The sequence below is a fragment of the Balaenoptera musculus genome, chromosome 10 (assembly GCF_009873245.2).
Source record: "Balaenoptera musculus isolate JJ_BM4_2016_0621 chromosome 10, mBalMus1.pri.v3, whole genome shotgun sequence".
Classification (NCBI taxonomy): domain Eukaryota; kingdom Metazoa; phylum Chordata; class Mammalia; order Artiodactyla; family Balaenopteridae; genus Balaenoptera; species Balaenoptera musculus.
The window spans coordinates 55,764,057-55,782,528 of NC_045794.1; positions in this window are offsets into that span (position 1 = coordinate 55,764,057).

Here is an 18,472-nt window from a genome sequence, read left to right on the forward strand (position 1 = left end):
GTGATTATTGGATCTTATAGGCAATTTTCCCATAATAATGAGTTTTTTCTTCCAGTATTATTGAGGTAATTGACATACAGTACTGTATAAGTTTTAAGGTGTACAGCATAATTTGACTTGTTTACATTCATGAAATGATTATTACAATTAGTTTAGTGAACATCCATTATCATAGATACAACACTAAAGACAAAATTTTTGTTGTGATGACAACTCAGGGTTTATTCTCTTAACTTTCATATATAACATACCACCTGTTAATTATATATATCATGTTGTACATTATATCTTTAGTACTTATAACTGGAAGTTTGTACCGTTTTATTGCCTTTATCCATTTCCCTCTCCCCCCACTCCCCGCCTCTGGTAACCAAAAATCTGATCTCTTCTATTTATTTGGTTTTTTTGTAAGTATAAAGACCTGCAGTACTATCAATATGTTAGTTCATGTTACACAAGAGTGGTTTGGTATTGCTATACATTTTCAAATGATTACCACAGTAAGTCTCATTATGATATGTTGCTATGCAAAGGTATTACATAGTTATTGCCTATAATCCACACTGTAAATTTTACACCATGACTCATTTAAATACTTTGCAACTGAAGGTTTGTACCTCTTAATATCCCTCACTTACTTCTTTCCTCCTTTCACCTCCCTTCTCTCTGGCAACCACCTGTTTGTTCTCTGTATCTATAACTCTTTCTGTTTTGTTGTGTTTGTTTTATAGATTCTACTTATAAGTAAAAGCATACAGTGTTTTTCTTTGTCTGACTTCTCACTTAGCATAATACTCTCTAGGTCCATACATGTTGTTTCAAATGGCAGGATTTTATTTTTTATGGCTAATATTCCGTGTGTGTGTGTATACTACACCTTCTTTACCCATTGTTTGCTAATGGACACTTGGGTTGCTTCCATATATTTCCCGTTGTAAACAGTGCCGCCGTGAACGTTGGGGTGCATGTACGTTTTTTTTTTTTTTGGCTGCACCACGAGGCATGTGGGATTTTAGTTCTCTGACCAGGGATTGAACCTGTGACCCCTGTGTTGGAAGTGCGGAGTCTTAACCACTGGACCACCAGCGAAGTCCTGCTGCATGTAAATTTTTGAATTAGTGCCTTTGGTTTTTTCTAGATATATGCCCTGGAGTGGGATTGCTGGAGCATATGGTAGCTCTGTTTTTAGTTTTTTGAGGAAACTCCATACTGTGTTCTGTAATGGCTGCAGCAATTTACATGCCCATCAACAGTGTACTAGGATTCCTCACCAACACTTATTTGTTGTCTTGATAATAGCCATTCTGACAGGTGTGAGGCATATCTCATTGTGATTTTGATTTGTATTTCCCTGATGATTAAGGATGTTGAGCGTCTTTTCATGTACCTGTTGGCCATCTGTATGTCTTCTCTGGAGAAATATCTGTTAAGGTCTTCTGCCCATTTTTTAATAGGATTGTTTTTTTGATGCTTAGTTGTATGACTTCTTTATACCAGTATATTTTAGGTTTTAATCCTGTGTCAAATATATCATTTGCAAGTATCTTCTCCCATTCAGTAGGTTGTCTTTTCATTTTGTTGATAGTTTCTTTAGTTGTGCAAAAGCTTTTTAGTTTGATGTAGTCCCACTTGTTTATTTTTTGCTTTTGTTTCCCTTGCCTGAGGACACATATCCAAAAAAAAAAAAAAAAAAATCACTAAGACCAATGTCAAACAGCAAACTACCTGTTTTCTTCTAGAAGTTTTATGGTTTCAGGTCTTACATTTAAGTCCTTAATCTATTTTGAATTTATTTTTGTGAATAGTGTGAGAGCCTAGTCCAGTTTCTTTTGCATATAGTTGTCTCGATTTCTCAACACCACTTATTGAAGAGGCTGTCTTTTTCCCATTGTATATTCTTGCCTCCTTTGTCACAGATTAATTGACCATAAGTGTGTGGGTTTGTTTCTGGACTCTGTATTCTGTTCCATTGATCCATGTGTCTGTTTTTGTGGCAGTACCATACTATTTTGATGACTAGCTTTGTAGTATAGTTTGAACCAGGGAGCGTGAGACCTCCAGCTTTGTTCTTTTTTCTAAAGATTGTTTTGGCTATTCAGGGTTTTGTGTGTGTGTGTGTTTCCATACAAATTTTAGAATTAGTTCTAGTTCTGTGAAAAATACCATTGATATTTTGATAAGGATTAGATTGATATGTAGATTTCCTTGGGTAGTATGGTCATTTTAATAATGTTAATTCTTCCAATCCATGAATACAGCATACCTTTCTGTCTGTGTCATATTCAATTTCTTTCATCGATGTCCTATAGTTTTTTTTTTTGAATTTTTGAATTTTATTTTATTTTTTTATACAGCAGGTTCTTATTAGTTATCCATTTTATACATATTAGTGTATATATGTCAATTCCAATCTTGCATTTCATCACACCCCCACCCCCACCCCCCTGCAGCTTTCCCCCCTTGGTGTCCATACGTTTGTTCTCTACATCTGTGTCTCAATTTCTGCCCTGCAAACTGGTTCATCTGTACCATTTCTCTAGGTTCCACATGCATGCATTAATATATGATATTTGTTTTTCTGACTTACTTCACTCTGTATGACAGTCTCTAGATTCATCCCCGTCTCTACGAATGACCCAATTTCATTCCTTTTTATGGCTGAGTAATATTCCATCGTATATATGTACCACGTCTCCTTTATCTGTTCATCTGTAGATGGGCATTTAGGTTGCTTCCGTGACCTGGCTATTGTAAATAGTGCTGCAATGAACATTGGGGTGCATGTGTCTTTTTGAAATATGGTTTTCTCTGGGTATATGCCCAGTAGTGGGATTGCTGGGTCATATGGTAATTCTATTTTTTTTTAAGGAACCTCCATACTGTTCTCCATAGTGGCTGTATCACTTTACATTCCCACCAACAGTGCAAGAGGCTTCCCTTTTCTCCACACCCTCTCCAGCATTTGTTGTTTGTAGATTTTCTGATGATCCCCATTCTAACTGCTGTGAGGTGATACCTCATTGTAGTTTTGATTTGCAATTCTCTAATAATTAGTGATGTTGAGCAGCTTTTCATGTGCTTCTTGGCCATCTGTGTGTCTTCTTTGGAGAAATGTCTATTTAGGTCTTCTGCCCATTTTTGGATTGGGTTGTTTGTTTTTTAAATATTGAGCTACATGTGCTGTTTATATATTTTGGAGATTAATCCTTTGTCCGATGATTCATTTGCAAATATTTTCTCCCATTCTGAGGGTTGTCTTTTCGTCTTGTTTGTAGTTTCCTTTGCTTTGCAAAAGCTTTGAAGTTTCATTAGGCCCCATTTGTTTATTTTTGTTTTTATTTCCATTAGGAGGTGGATCAAAAAAGATCTTGCTGTGATTTATGTCAAAGAGTGTTCTTCCTGTGTTTTCCTCTAAGAGTTTTGTAGTGTCTGGTCTTACATTTAGGTCTCTAATCCATTTTGAGTTTATTTTTGTGTATGGTGTTAGGGAGTGTTCTAATTTCATTCTTTTACATGTAGCTGTCCAGTTTTCCCAGCACCACTTATTGAAGAGACTGTCTTCTCCATTGTATATCCTTGTCTCCTTTGTCATAGATTAGTTGACCATAGGTGTGTGGGTTTATCTCTGGGCTTTCTATCCTGTTCCATTGATCTATATTTCTGATGTTGTGTCAGTACCATGTTGCCTTGGTTACTGTAGCTTTGTAGTAGAGTCTGAACTCAGGGATTCTGATTCCTCCATCTCCCATTTTTTCCCCTCAAGACTGCTTTGGCTATTCAGGGTCTTTTGTGTCTCCAGACAAATTTAAGATGATTTGTTCTAGTTGCGTAAAAAATGTCATTGGTAATTTGATAGGGATTGCATTGAATCTGTAGATTGCTTTGGGTAGTATAGTCATTTTCACAATATTGATTCTTCCAATCCAAGAACATGGTATATCTCTCCATCTGTTTGTATCATCTTTAATTTCTTTCATCAGTGTCTTACAGTTTCCTGCATACAGGTCTTTTGTCTCCCTAGGTAGGTTTATTCCTAGGTATTTTATTCTTTTTGTTGCAATGGTAAATGGGAGTGTTTCCTTAATTTCTCTTTCAGACTTTTCATCATTAGTGTATAGGAATGCAAGAGATTTCTGTGCATTAATTTTGTATCCTGCAACTTTACCAAATTCATTGATTAGCTCGAGTAGTTTTCTGGTGGCATCTTTAGGATTCTCTATGTACAGTGTCATGTCATCTGCAAACAGTGACAGTTTTACTTCTTCTTTTCCAATTTGTATTCCATTTATTTCTTTTTCTTCTCTGATTGCCGTGGCTAGGACTTCCAATACTATGTTGAATAATAGTGGTGAGAGTGGACATCCTTGTCTTTTTCCTGATGTTAGAGGAAATTCTTTCAGTTTTCCACCATTGAGAATGATGTTTGCTGTGGGTTTGTCATATATGGTCTTTATTATGTTGGGGTAGGTTCCCTCTATGCCCACTTTCTGGAGAGTTTTTATCATAAATGGGTGTTGAATTTTGTCAAAAGCTTTTTCTGCATCTATTGAGATGATCATACAGTTTTTCTTCAATTTGTTAATATGGTGTATCACATTGATTGATTTGCGTATATTGAAGAATCCTTGCATCCCTGGCATAAATCCCACTTGATCATGGCGTATGATCCTTTTAATGTGTTGTTGGATTCTGTTTGCTAGTATTTTGTTGAGGATTTTTGCATCTATATTCATGAGTGATATTGGTCTGTAATTTTCTTTTTTTGTAGTATCTTTGTCTGGTTTTGGTATCAGGGTGATGGTGGCCTCATAGAATGAGTTTGGGAGTGTTCCTTCCTCTGCAATTTTTTGGAAGAGTTTGAGAAGGATGGGTGTTAGCTCTTCTCTAAATGTTTGATAGAATTCACCTGTGAAGCCATCTGGTCCTGGACTTTTGTTTGTTGGAAGATTTTTAGTCACAGTTTCATTTTCATTACTTGTGGTTGGTCTGTTCATATTTTCTATTTCTTCCTGGTTCAGTCTTGGAAGGTTATACCTTTCTAAGAATTTGTCCATTTCTTCCAGGTTGTCCATTTAATTGGCATAGAGTTGCTTGTAATAGTCTCTTAGGATGCTTTGTATTTCTGCGGTGTCTGTTGTAACTTCTCCTTTTTCATTTCTAATTTTATTGATTTGAGTCCTCTCCCTCTTTTTCTTGATGAGTCTGGTTAATGGTTTATCAATTTTATCTTCTCAAAGAACCAGCTTTTAGTTTTATTGATCTTTGCTCTTGTTTTCTTTGATTCTATTTCATTTATTTCTGCTCTGATTGTTATGATTTCTTTCCTTCTGCTAACCTTGGGTTTTGTTTGTTCTTCTTTCTCTAGTTCCTTTAGGTGTAACTTTAGATTGTTTATTTGAGATTTTTCTTGTTTCTTGAGGTTGGCTTGTGTGGCTATAAAGTTCCCTCTTAGATCTGCTTTTGCTGCATCCCAGAGGTTTTGGATCATCGTGTTTTCATTGTCATTTGTCTCTAGGTATTTTTTGATTTCCTCTTTGACTTCTTCAGTGATCTCTTGGTTATTTAGTAACGTATTGTTTAGCCTCCATGTGTTTGTGTTTGTTATGTTTTTTCCCCTGTAATTGATTTCTAATCTCATAGCGTTGTGGTCAGAAAAGATGCTGGATATGATTTCAGTTTTCTTAACTTTACTGAGGCTTGATTTGTGACCCAAGATATGATCTATCCTGGAGAATGTTCCATGCACACTTGAGAAGAGAGTGAAATCTGCTGTTTTTGGATGGAATGTCCTATAAATATCAGTTAAATCTATCTGGTCTGTTGTGTCATTTGAAGCTTGTTTTTCCATATTAATTTTCTGTTTGGATGATCTGTCCATTGGTGTAAGTGAGGTGTTAAAGCCCCCCGCTATTATTGTGTTACTGTCGATTTCCTCTTTTATAGCTGTTAGCAGTTGCCTTATGTATTGAGGAGCTCCTATGTTGGGTGCATATATATGTAAGTTGTTATATTTATGCAATTTAAATTGCATATATATTTATATGTTAAATTGTTGATCCCTTGATCATTATGTAGTGTCCTTCCTTGTCTCTTGTAACATTCTTTATTTTAAAGTCTATTTTATCTGATATGAGTATTGTTACTGCAGCTTTCCTTTGATTTCCATTTTCATGGAATATCTTTTTCCATCCCCTCACTTTCAGTCTGTATGTGTCCCTAGGTCTTAAGTGGGTCTCTTGTAGACAGCATATAGAGGGGTCTTGTTTTTGTATCCATTCAGCAAGCCTGTGTCTTTTGGTTGGAGCATTTAATCCATTCACGTTTAAGGTAATTATCGAGACGTATGTTCCTATGACCATTTTCTTAATTGTTTTGGGTTTGTTTTTGTAGGTCCTTTTCTTCTCTTGTGTTTCCCACTTAGAGAAGTTCCTTTAGCATTTGTTGTAGAGGTGGTTTGGTGGTGCTGAATTCTCTTAGCTTTTGCTTGTCTGCAAAGCTTTTGATTTCTCCATTGAATCTGAATGAGATCCTTGCCGGGTAGAGTAATCTTGGTTGTAGGTTCTTCCCTTTCATCACTTGAAGTATATCATGCCACTCCCTTCTGGGTTGTAGAGTTTCTGCTGAGAAATCAGCTGTTAACCTTATGCGAGTTCCCTTGTGTGTTATTTGTTGTTTTTCTCTTGCTGCTTTCAATAATTTTTCTTTGTCTTTAATTTTTGCTAATTTGATTACTGTGTGTCTCGGTGTGTTTCTCCTTGGGTTTATCCTGTATGGGACTCTCTGTGCTTTCTGGACTTGGGTGGCTATTTCCTTTCCCATGTTAGGGAAGTTTTCGACTCTGATCTCTTCAAATATTTTCTCTGGTCCTTTCTCTCTCTCTTCTCCTTCTGGGTCCCCTATAATGTGAATGTTGTTGCGTTTAATGTTGTCCCAGAGGTCTCTTAGGCTGTCTTCATTTCTTTTCATTCTTTTTTCTTTATTGTGTTCCGCAGCAGTGAATTCCACCATTCTGTCTTCCAGGTCACTTATCCGTTCCGTTCTTCTGCCTCAGTTGTTCTGCTATTGATTCCTTCTAGTGTAGTTTTCATTTCAGTTATTGTATTGTTCATCTCTGTTTGTTCTTTAATTCTTCTAGGTCTTTGTTAAACGTTTCTTGCATCTTCTCGATCTTTGCCTCCATTCTTTTTCCGAGGTCCTGGATCATCTTCACTATCATTCTGAATTCTTTTTCTGGAAGGTTGCCTATCTCCACTTCATTTAGTTGTTTTTCTGGGGTTTTATCTTTTTCTTCATCTGGTACATAGCCCTCTGCCTTTTCATCTTGTCTATTTTTCTGTGAATGTGGTTTTTGTTCCACAGGCTGCAGGATTTTAGTTCTTCTTCTGTCTGTCCTCTTGTGGATGAGGCTATCTAAGAGGCTTGTGCAGGTTTCCTGATGGGAGGGACTGGTGGGGGGTAGAGTTGGGTGTTGCTCTGGTGGGCAGAGCTCAGTAAAACTTTAATCTGCTTGGCTGCTAATGGATGGGGCTGGGTTCCCTCCCTGTTGGTTGTTTGGCCTGAGGTGACCCAACACTGGAGCCTACCTGGGCTAATGGTGGACTCTGGGATGGCTCACGCCAAGGAGCACTTCCCAGAACTTCTGCTGCCAGTGTCCTTGTCCTCATGGTGAGACACAGCCACCCCCCGCCTCTGCAGGAGACCCTCCAACACTAGCAGGTAGGTCTGGTTCAGTCTCCCCTGGGGTCACTGCTACTTCCCCTGGGTCCTGATGCGCACACTACTTTGTGTGTGCCCTCCAAGAGTGGAGTCTCCGTTTCCCCCAGTCCTGTCGAAGTCCTGCAATCAAATCCCACTAGCCTTCAAAGTCTGATTCTGTAGGAATTCCTCCTCCCGTTACTGGACCCCCAGGTTGGGAAGCCTGATGTGGGGCTCAGAACCTTCACTCCAGTGGGTGGGCCTCTGTGGTATAAGTGTTCTCCAGTTTGTGAGTCACCCACCCAGCAGTTATGGGATTTGATTTTTTTTTTTTTTTTGGGATTTGATTTTGTTGTGATTGTGCCCCTCCTACCATCTCATTGTGGCTTCCACTTTGTCTTTGGATGTGGGGTATCTTTTTTTTGGTGAGTTCCTGTGTCTTCCTGTCAATGATTTTTAGCAGTTGGTTGTGATTCCGATGCTCTTGCAAGAGGGAATGAGAGCACGTCCTTCTCTGCCATCTTGAACCAGTCTCCTCAATGTCCTATAGTTTCTAGGTACAGGTCTTTAACCTCAGTTAGATTTAGTCTAAGTATTTTATTTCTTTTGACGCAATTATAAATGGGATTGTTTTCTTAATTTCTCTTTTTTATTGGAGCATAATTGCTTTACAATGTTGTGTTAGTTTCTTCTGTACAGTGAAGTGAATCTGCTATATGTATACATATATCCCCTCCCTCTTAGGCCTCCCTCTGTACCCCCATCCCACCCATCTAGATCATCACAGAGCACCAAGATGAGCTCCTTGTGCTGTACAGCAGGTTCCCACTAGCTATCTGTTTTACACATAGTAGTGTATTTATGTCAAACCTAATCTCCCAATTCATCCCACCCTCCCCTGCCCGCCTGTGTCCACACATCCGTTCTCCATGTCTGCCTTTCTGTTCCTGCCCTGCAAATAGGTTCATCTGTATCATTTTTCTAGATTCCACATATATGCATTAATGTGTGATATTTTTTTTAATACAGCAGGTTTTTATGATCTGTTTTATACATATTAGTGTATATATGTCAATCCCAATCTCCGAATTCATCCCACCCCCCTCCCCCCTGCTTTCCCCCCTTGTTGTCTGTACGTTTGTTCTCTACACCTGTGTCACTATTTCTGTCTTGCAAACCGGTTCATCTGTACCATTTTTGTAGATTCCACGTATATGTGTTAACATGTGATATTTTGTTTTTCTCTTTCTGACTTACTTCACTGTATGACAGACTCTACGTCCATCCACATCTCTACAAATGACCCAATTTCATTTGTTTTTATGGCTGAGTAATATTCCATTATATATATATATATATATATGTGCCACATCTTCTTTATCCATTCATCTGTTGATGGACACTTAGGTTGCTTCCATGTCCTGGCTATTGTAAATAGTGCTGCAGTGAACATTGGGGTACATGTGTCTTTTTGAATTATGGTTTTCTCTGGGTATATGCCCAGTAGTGGGATTGCTGGGTCATATGGTAGTTCTATTTTTAGTTTTTTAAGGAACCTCAGTACTGTTCTCCACAATGGCTGTATCAATTTACATTCCCACCAATAGTGCAAGAGGGTTCCCTTTTCTCTGCTCCCTCTCCAGCATTTATTGTTTGTAGATTTTTTTTGTTGATGGCCATTTTGACTGGTGTGAGGTGATACTTCATAGTTTTGAGTTGCATTTCTCTAATTTTTAGTGATGTTGAGCATCTGTAACCTCATTAGTTAGATTTATCCTAAGTATTTTATTCCTTTTGGTGCAATTATAAATGGGATTGTTTTCTTAATTTCTCTTTCTGATTGTTCATTGTTACCATAAAGAAATGCAACAGATTTCTGTTTATTAATTTTGTCTCCAGCAACTTTACCAAATTCATTGATGAGCTCTAGTAGTTTCTGGTGGCGTCTTGAGGATTTTCTTTTCTTTGGTGTGCCATGCGGCTTGTAGGATCTTAGTTCCCCAAGCAGGGATTGAACCCAGGGCCCTGACAGAGCGCCGAGTCCTAACCACTGGACTGGCAGGGAATTCCCAGGATTTTCTATGTGTAGTATCATGTTATCTGTAAACAGTGACAGTTTTACTTCTTTCTTTGCAGTTTGGATTCCCTTTATTTCTTTTTCTTACCTGATTGCTGTGACTAGGACTTCCAATACTATGATGAGTAAAAGTGACAAGAGTGGGCATCATTGTCTTGTTCCTGATCTTAGAGGAGATGCTTTTGCCTTTTCACCATTGAGTATGACATTAGCTGTGGCCTTGTCATATATGGCCTTTATTATTTTGAGATATGTTCCCTCTATACCCACTTTATTGAGAGTTTTTATCATAAATGGATGTTGAATTTTGTCAAATTTTTCTACATCTATTGAGATGATCATATGATTTTTATTCAGCATTTTGTTAATGTGGTGTATCACATTGATTAATTTGTGGATATCAATCCATTCTTGCATCCCTGGTATAAATCCCACTTGATCCTCGTGTATGATCTTTTTAATGAATTGTTGAATTCAGTTTGCTAATATTTTGTTGAGGATTTTTGCATCTGTGTTCGTCAGTGATATTGGCCTGCAACTTTCTTTTTTTGTGATATCTTTGTCTGGGTTTGGTAGCGGGGTGATACTGGTCTCATAGAATGAGTTTGGAAGTGTTCCTTCCTCTGCAGTTTTTTGAATAGTTTGAGAAGAATAGGTGTTAACTCTTCTCTAAGTGGTGGAATTCACCTGTGAAGCCATCTGGTCCTGGACTTCTGTTTTTTGGGAGTTGTTTTATTACTGATTCAATTTTATTACTGGTAATTGGTCTATTTGTATTTTCTATTTCTTCCTGGTTCATTCTGAGGACATTGTACATTTCTAGGAATTTGTCATTTCTTTGAGGTTGTCCATTTTATTGGTGTATAATTATTTGTAGTAATCTTTTATGATCCTTTGTAATTCTGTGGTGTCAGTTGTAACTTCTTTTTCATTTCTGATTTTATTGATTTGGGCTCTCTTTTTTTTCTTGTTCAGTCTGGTTTATCAATTTTGCTTATGTTTTCAGAGAACCAGCTCTTAGTTTCATTAATCTTTTCTGTAGTTTTTTAGTCTATTTCTTTTATTTCTGCTCTAATCTTTATGATTTCTTTCCCTCTACTAACTTTGGGTTTTATTTGTTCTTCCTTTTCTAGTTCCTTTAGGTGTAAGATTAGGTTGTTTATTTCAGGTTTTTCTTCTTTCCTGAGGTAGGCTTGTGTCACTGTAAACTTTTCTTTTAGAACTGCTTTTGCTGCATCCCAAAGACTTTGGATTGTTGTGTTTTTGTTTTCATTTGTTTCCACGTATTTTTCAATTTCTTTTTTGATATCTTCAGTGATCCATTGGTTGTTTAGTAGCATATTGTTTAGCCTCACATTCACATTTAATGTGATTATTGATAGGTATGTACTTATTGCCATTTTGTTCATTGTTTTGGGGTTGTGTTTTTTGCAGGATTTTTTATTATAGTTGATTGTGGTCAGAAAAGATGCGTGATATGATTTCAGTTTTGTTACATTTATGGAGACTTGTTTTGTGGCCTAGTATGTGATCTGTTCTGGAGCATATTCCTTGTGCATTTGAAAAGAATGTGTTCTGTGGCTTTTGGATGAAATGTTCTGTATATATCTATTAAGTTCATGTGGTCTAATATGTCATTTAAGGCCTACCTAGTATTATTGTATTACTGTCAGTTTCTCCCTTTATGTCTGTTAATATTGCTTTATGTGTTTTTTTAAAAATAAATTTATTTACTTATTTATTTATTTATGGCTGCATTGGGTCTTTTGTTGCTGCAGACGGGCTTTCTCTAATTGCGGCTAGTGGAAGCTACTCTTCGTTGTGGTGCGCAGGCTTCTCACTGCAGTGGCTTCTCTGTTGCAGAGCACAGGCTTTAGGCGAGCGGGCTTCAGTAGTTGTGACATGCAGGCTCAGTAGTTGTGGCTCGTGGGCTCTAGAGTGCCGTCTCAGTAGTTGTGGTGCATGGGCTTAGTTGCTCCGCGGCATGTGGGATCTTCCCGGACCAGAGTGCAAACCCGTGTCACTTGCATTGGCAGGCAGATTCTTAACCACTGCACCACCAGAGAAGTCCCTGCTTTATGTGTTTAGGTGCGCCTATGTTAGGTGCATTTATAACAGTTATGTATCTTTTTCTTAGGTTTATCCCTTTATCATTATGTATTGTCCTTAGTCTCTTGTGACTGTCTTTGTTTTCAAATCTATTCTGTCTGATGTAAGTACTGCTACCTCGTTTTTTTTTTTTTTAATTTCCATTTGCATGGAATACTTTTTTCCATCCCCTTACTTTCAGTTTGTATGTTTCTTCAGATCTGAAGCAAGTCTTTTGTAGGCAGCATATATATTGGTATTGTTTTTGTAGCTGTTCAGCCATTCTGTGTGTTTTGATTGGAGCATTTAGTTCATTTACATTTAATGTGATTTTTGATAGGTATGTACTTATTGCCATTTTGTTAATTGCTTTGGGGTTGTTTTTATAGTTGTTTTTGGTCCTTCTTTTGATCTCTTCCCTTGTGATTTGAAGACTGTCTTTAATGTTATGTTTGAACTCTTTTCTTTTTTCTGTGTGTTTATATTATAGGTTTTCGGTTTCCAGTTACCATGAGGTATCTATCTATCTATGTCTATCTATCTATCTACCTATCTATCTACCTACCTATCTATGATTATTTTAAGTTGCTGATCTCTTAAGTTCAAATGCATTTCAACAATCCTGCATTTTTACTAATCATCCCCCCCCATGTTAACTGTTTTTGACATCACATTTTGCATCTTTTTTGTGTGTGTATCCCCTAACTACTTATTGTGGATATACACAGTTTTACTACTTTTGTCTTTTAACCTTCTTACTAGCTTTGTACATGGTTGACTGACTACCTTTACTGTATATTTGTCTTTACCAATGAGATTTTTCCTTTTGTAGTTTCCATTTTTCTAGTTGTGGCTTTTTTTTTTTTCCACTTAGGAAGTCCCTTTAACATTTCTTGTAAAGTTGGTTTGCTGATGCTGAACTCTTTTATCTTTTGCTTGTCTGTAAAACTTTTGATCTCGCCCTCAAGTGAAAGCCTTGCCTGGTAGAGTATTTTTTGTTGTAGGTTTTTCCCTTTCATCACTTTAAGTATATTGTGCCACTCCCTTCTGACCTGCAGAGTTTCTGCTGAAAAGTCAGCTTATAGCCTTATGGGAGTTCCCTTGTACATAAGTAGTTGCTTTTCCTTTGCTGCCTTTAATATTCTCTCTTTATCTTTAATTTTTAAAAATATTTATCATTTATTTATTTATTTTGGCTGCACTGACTCTTAGTTGTGGCATGTGTGATCTTATTTTTTTTTTTTTTAGTTTTTCCATGCAGACTTCTTAGTTGCAGCATGTGGACTTTCAGTTGTAGCATGCAGACTTAGTTATGGCATGCATGTGGGATCTAGTTCCCCGAACAGGGATCAAACCCGGGCCTCCTGCACTGGGAGTGTGCAGTCTTACCTACTGGACCACCAGGGAAGTCCTGCCATTCAATTTTTGTCTTGGTGTGGTCCTCTGAGTTTACCCTGTTTGGGACTCTCTGGGCTTCCTGGACCTGGATGTCTGTTTTCTTTTCCAGGTTAGGGAAGATTTTAGCTATTATGTCCTCATATATATTCTCTGCCCCTTTCTCTCTTCTCCTTCTGAGACTCCTATAATGTGAATGTTGGTACGCTAGATGTCCCTCAGGTCTCTTAAACTCCTCATTTTCTTTTCTTTATTTTTTTATAATTGAAGTATAGTTGATGTACAATATAAATTTCAGGTGTAAAACATAGTGATTCACAATTTTCAAAGATTATACCCCATTTATAGTTACAAAATATTAGCTATATTCCCTGTGCTGCACAATATATCCTTGTAGCTTATTTATTTTATACATAGTAGTTTGTACCTCTTAATCTTCTACACCTATCTTGCCCCTCCCCTCTTCCTTCTCCCCCCTCCCCATTGGTAAACACTAGCTTGTTTCTATTTGTAAGTCTGTTTCTTTTGTTACATTCACAAGTTTGTTTTATTTTTCAGATTATACATATAAGTGATATCATACATTATTTGGCTTTCTCTGACTTATTTCACTAAACATAACACCCTTCAAGTCCATCCATGTTGTTTCAAATGGCAAAATTCCATTCTCTTTTATGGCTGAGTAGTATTCCATTGTATATATACCACATCTTATTTATCCATTTGTCTGTTGATGGACACTTAGGTTGCTTCCATATCTTGGCTACTGTAAATAATGCTGCTATGAACATTGGGATTGTCCTAATTTCTTTTTATTTGTTTGCTTGTTTGTTTGCTTTTTCTGTTCAGCTCCAGTGATTCCCACTACTCTATCTTCTAGCTTGTGGATCCATTCCTTTGCACCATCTAATCTACTGTTGATTCTTTCTAGTGTATTTTTCATTTCAGTTATTGTATTCTTCATCTCTGTTTGGCTCTTCTTTATATTTTCTAACTCTTCGTTAAAACTGTCTAACTTTTTGCTCTGTTCACCCATAGAACTTTATCTAAAGTTCTGAACATCATTATGATCATTATCTGGTGACTAGGGCTATGTTCTCTAAGGGTGCCCCCTATTTGGGCTGCTTGAACCCTTCTGTTGTGGGCTGATTACTATGGGCCATCTGGTGGGTGTGGCTGGCCCCATTCTGGTTGGTTTCCAAGCCCTGCCTTGTGCAGAGGCTGCCATCTGCTGGTGGGTAGGGCTGGATTACAAGGTTGCTGGCTATGGGGCCCTGGGGGATCCTGGGCTCCAGCTAATCCACTAGTGAGTGGAGCCGGGTACTAGAGTGGGTGGTTGCGGGGGATGGAGGTGGGGGAGTGTGTCCTGGATCTAATGTTGGCTTGCTGGTGGGTGGGGCCAGTTCCTGACACAGCTGGCTGCTGGGTCTGAGGTGTCCCAAAGCCGGTGTTGGCCCACTGGTGAATGGGGCTGGATCCTGGGGCAGCTGGCTAATGGGTCCAAAGGGTCTTGGAGCTGGTGTCTGCCTGCTGGTGGGTGGGATTGGGGCCTGGGGGTTCCTGGGGCTGGTGTTGGCCTGCAGGTAGACAGTGCTGGAGCTAGTGCTAGCTCACTGGTGGGCAGAACTGCATTCCCATGTCTCTGGCTGCAGGGCCCTAAGGGTCCTAGAGCTGGTGTCCTGTTGGTAGGTGGGGCTGGATCCGGGACCAGCTGGCTTGAGGGTCCCAAGGTGTCCCAGAGCTGGTTTTGGCCTGCTGTTGGGCAGGGCCAGGGCCCAAAGGGTCTTGTGACTGGTGCAGGCCTACTGGTGGGTGGGCTGGGTCCTGATACTGTAGGCTGCAGGACTGAAGTGGTCCTGGGGCTGGTGTCCACCTGATGGTGGGCAGGGCCAAGGCCCAGCGTGTCCTGGGACTAGTGCTGGCTCACTGGTTGGTAGATCCAGGTCCTGGGGTCTTGAGCTGCAGTGTCCTGTGGGTCCTGGAGTTAGCGTTTTGGCCTGGTGGTGGGTAGGGCTGGTGCCCATGGGATCCTGGGACTGGTGTCTACCCACTGGTGGGTGAGCCTGGTCCTGTGGCTAGTGCCAGCCCATTGGTAGGCAGGGCCAGGGTCTGAGGCCTCTGGTAGAGCCAGGTCCTGGGTTGACTGTGGGCTCAGGGGATCTTAAGGCGGCAGGCCTGCTGGTGGGGGGGGGCTGTCTCTCCACCTGGTTAGTTGCTTGGGCTGAGGCATCCCAGTACTGATAATCACAGGCTGGTGGGAGGGGCTGGATCCCAAGGCTAATAAGCTAGAGCGAGGACTCCAAAATGGCACTTGCCAGCACAGTGTTCATGTGGTAGAACAAGCTCCCAAAGATGGTTGCTGCCAGTGTCTATGTCCCCAGGGTGAGCTGCAGTTGCCTCCTACCTCTCCAGGAGACTCCAAGATCAGATGGTGGGACTGATGCTCCTTTCAAATTACTGCTTCTACTCTGGGTCCTGGAGTATGTGAGAGTTTGTGTGCACCTTTAAGAGTGGTGTCTCTATTTCCCACAGCCCTCTGGCTCTCCCAAAAGTAAGCCCTGCTGGCCTTTAAAGTCAGACCTTCCAGGGGCTCATCCTCTTGGTGCAGGACTCCCCAGGCTGGGGAGCCCAATGTGGGGCAGACCACTTGCTCCTTGGTGGGTGACACACCCGCGGGTATGGATTTTGACTATACTGCGTCACCACCCCTCTTACCCTGCTCATTGTGGTTCCTTCTTTATATCTTTGGTTGAAGATCTTTTCTGCTAGTCTTCCAGTTTTTCTCATCAGTAGTTTCCCTGTTGTAATTTTGGTGTGCCCATGGGAGGAGGTGTGCTCAGGGTCTTCCTTTTCTGCCATCTTGGCCACATTTCTCCCCCATTATAATTAGTTTTGTTAAAATAAAAATTATATTTGAATATCATTTATTTGGGTAATCAAAGGCAGTAGTCTGAATATGCTTCTTTTTTTTTGGAAGGGCCATGCCTGCCCACTTTGGAAGTACACATATATGGGCAGTTGGGAGCCTCCAAGGCATCGAATAAGACCAACATGAGAGAATGATATTACAATTTAGTAGGGCCACGAAATGCTGTTGTTTTCCTATCCTGTTCACTTGTGTTACCATATGGCAGCCTGGCTTAAGTGGTTTCTCAACACGTGATAGTTCTGAACGGTCTGGAAGAGATGTAGCTAGTGCACGGATGGGACTAGGGTTAGCTACCCTGTCACTTGTCAGCATGAAAAGCCCTATCGTAATTGCCTGCAACTTCTCTGTGTCATCTATGAAACTAAATTCCATGAAGCCAAGAACATCTTGATTGTGATACACATATAGGTGCTCAATAAGAGTTTATTGAATGAATCAAAGCACTGGGACTTGAGTCTTGAAGCCGGCTTTAAAAGCAGGAGATTGTGGGTCCCAAAGCTAAACCAGGGTTAGTTGTTGGCATAATTTAGATTTTTAATTTTAATAAATGTTTTAAAGGTACTGATTAGTGTTTAGGTCTGTAGGCTGATGACAATAACTGCAAGTAGTCATTCATTGTATTGTGAAAAGTTGGTAGTTGCATTTTCTGGTTATGTGGATTCTGAATTGGGTTTTGACTTAGTATTTATAAAAAAATTATTTCTTAATAATTATTTCTTTAAAAAGTACCACTTGTTTAAAAGTTTGTGGCCATATTGTCTATCATACAGCCAGCTTTCAATTAGATATGATAGGGAATTTTTGACATTTACAAATACTGCTGTAAAAAGATAATTATCTGAAAGCACCAGCACATTTAGAAGGTGCTCAGAAGTGTTTAATTATAACAACAAATTGTAAAATGAACTGTTAACAGGAACTAGCAAAGAGCAACAGAAAATAGAACAAGGGCATTGTGAAGTGACAAGCAGTTGGGAGACTCCACGTGTGTTTAGTAATTTACTAGTAGGTAATGCATTTGAAATTATATATTAAAATATTGTTAGAATATTATTATTTTGGATAAGAGAACCATAATTGATTGTTTTTAGGAGGGTGGTGATCCTAAAACATACTTGAATCTTACCACTCTTCTAAAACTCTCCTTTAAAAATTCGTATTTTAAAAAATTGATAGACATTGCCTCTCTCTCTCTCTCTCTCTCTTTTTTTTTTTTTTTTGCCACGGCCTGTGGGATCTTAGTTCCCTGACCAGGGATGAAATCCGGGCCCATGGCAGTGAAAGCATTGAGTCCTAACCACTGGACCACCAGGGAATTCCCAGCATTGCCCTCTCATCCTTGTTTCAGTCCCATAGATCTGCCTTCAGAATACAACTATTTATATGTTCACCCAACAACTTGAAGTCAGCTTATCAAAATATCTTTCATATTCAAAGTGTCAACTTTTTCAAAACATTTTTTGTTACTGTCATGTTAGGTGAATTTCATTTATTTCTCAGTTAAGTTTTAGTATTTTTATGTGCTTATTTTTGGTTCACACCTTTCCAGGCAATACCCTGTATTAGGCCTTCTTCCAAGATCACAGTAACATCTGCCTAAATTGACTTCACCACCTTTTTTTTTTCTTTTTTGGTTCATTTATAGATAATTTACAGATATCTTCGTGTTGCTTCCCTGATTTAAATATTTAAAAAAAAACTTCAATAATTTCACTGCTTGTTGGACATTATCTCAGATGTTTGCCTGATCATTTTACTTTTACAGCTGTCTGGAACAGGTCCTTTCTTTTCACCACTCTCTTCTCTCATCTTTCTTGCTGCAACAAAGGTCATAGGCCTTCTGAGTCTCTCATGACTTTTAATTTTCATCCTAGTGGACTAGGACAGGCTAAATTCAAAATAGCAGATCTGGTACTTACTTGCTTAGTGGCCTTAGAATTAGAGACAATAAATGCATAGAGCCTGGGATGGAGTCTGGCTGGTGGGAAGGACCAGAAGTCGTTTAACAATATCCTCCTTGCATCCATTCATGACCATAAACCCACTGAGCTAGACTTGAATTCACCCTGCCCTTTTTTTTCCCACGTTGCCTGGTACTCTGTTCACACTTAAATTCACTGCCTTGCTGCTTTGTATCTTTCAGTGGCAGATTGTAGCATCCTTTTGTGTTGCCTTGTTCCCTCAGGTGCCTCATATAATGCATTGTGTGCACAGTAGGCATTCAGTAAAGGATGTTGCTTGGCAAGGAAATCAGCTGTGCAGTTTTTTCTAATTTACAAGAGGACAAG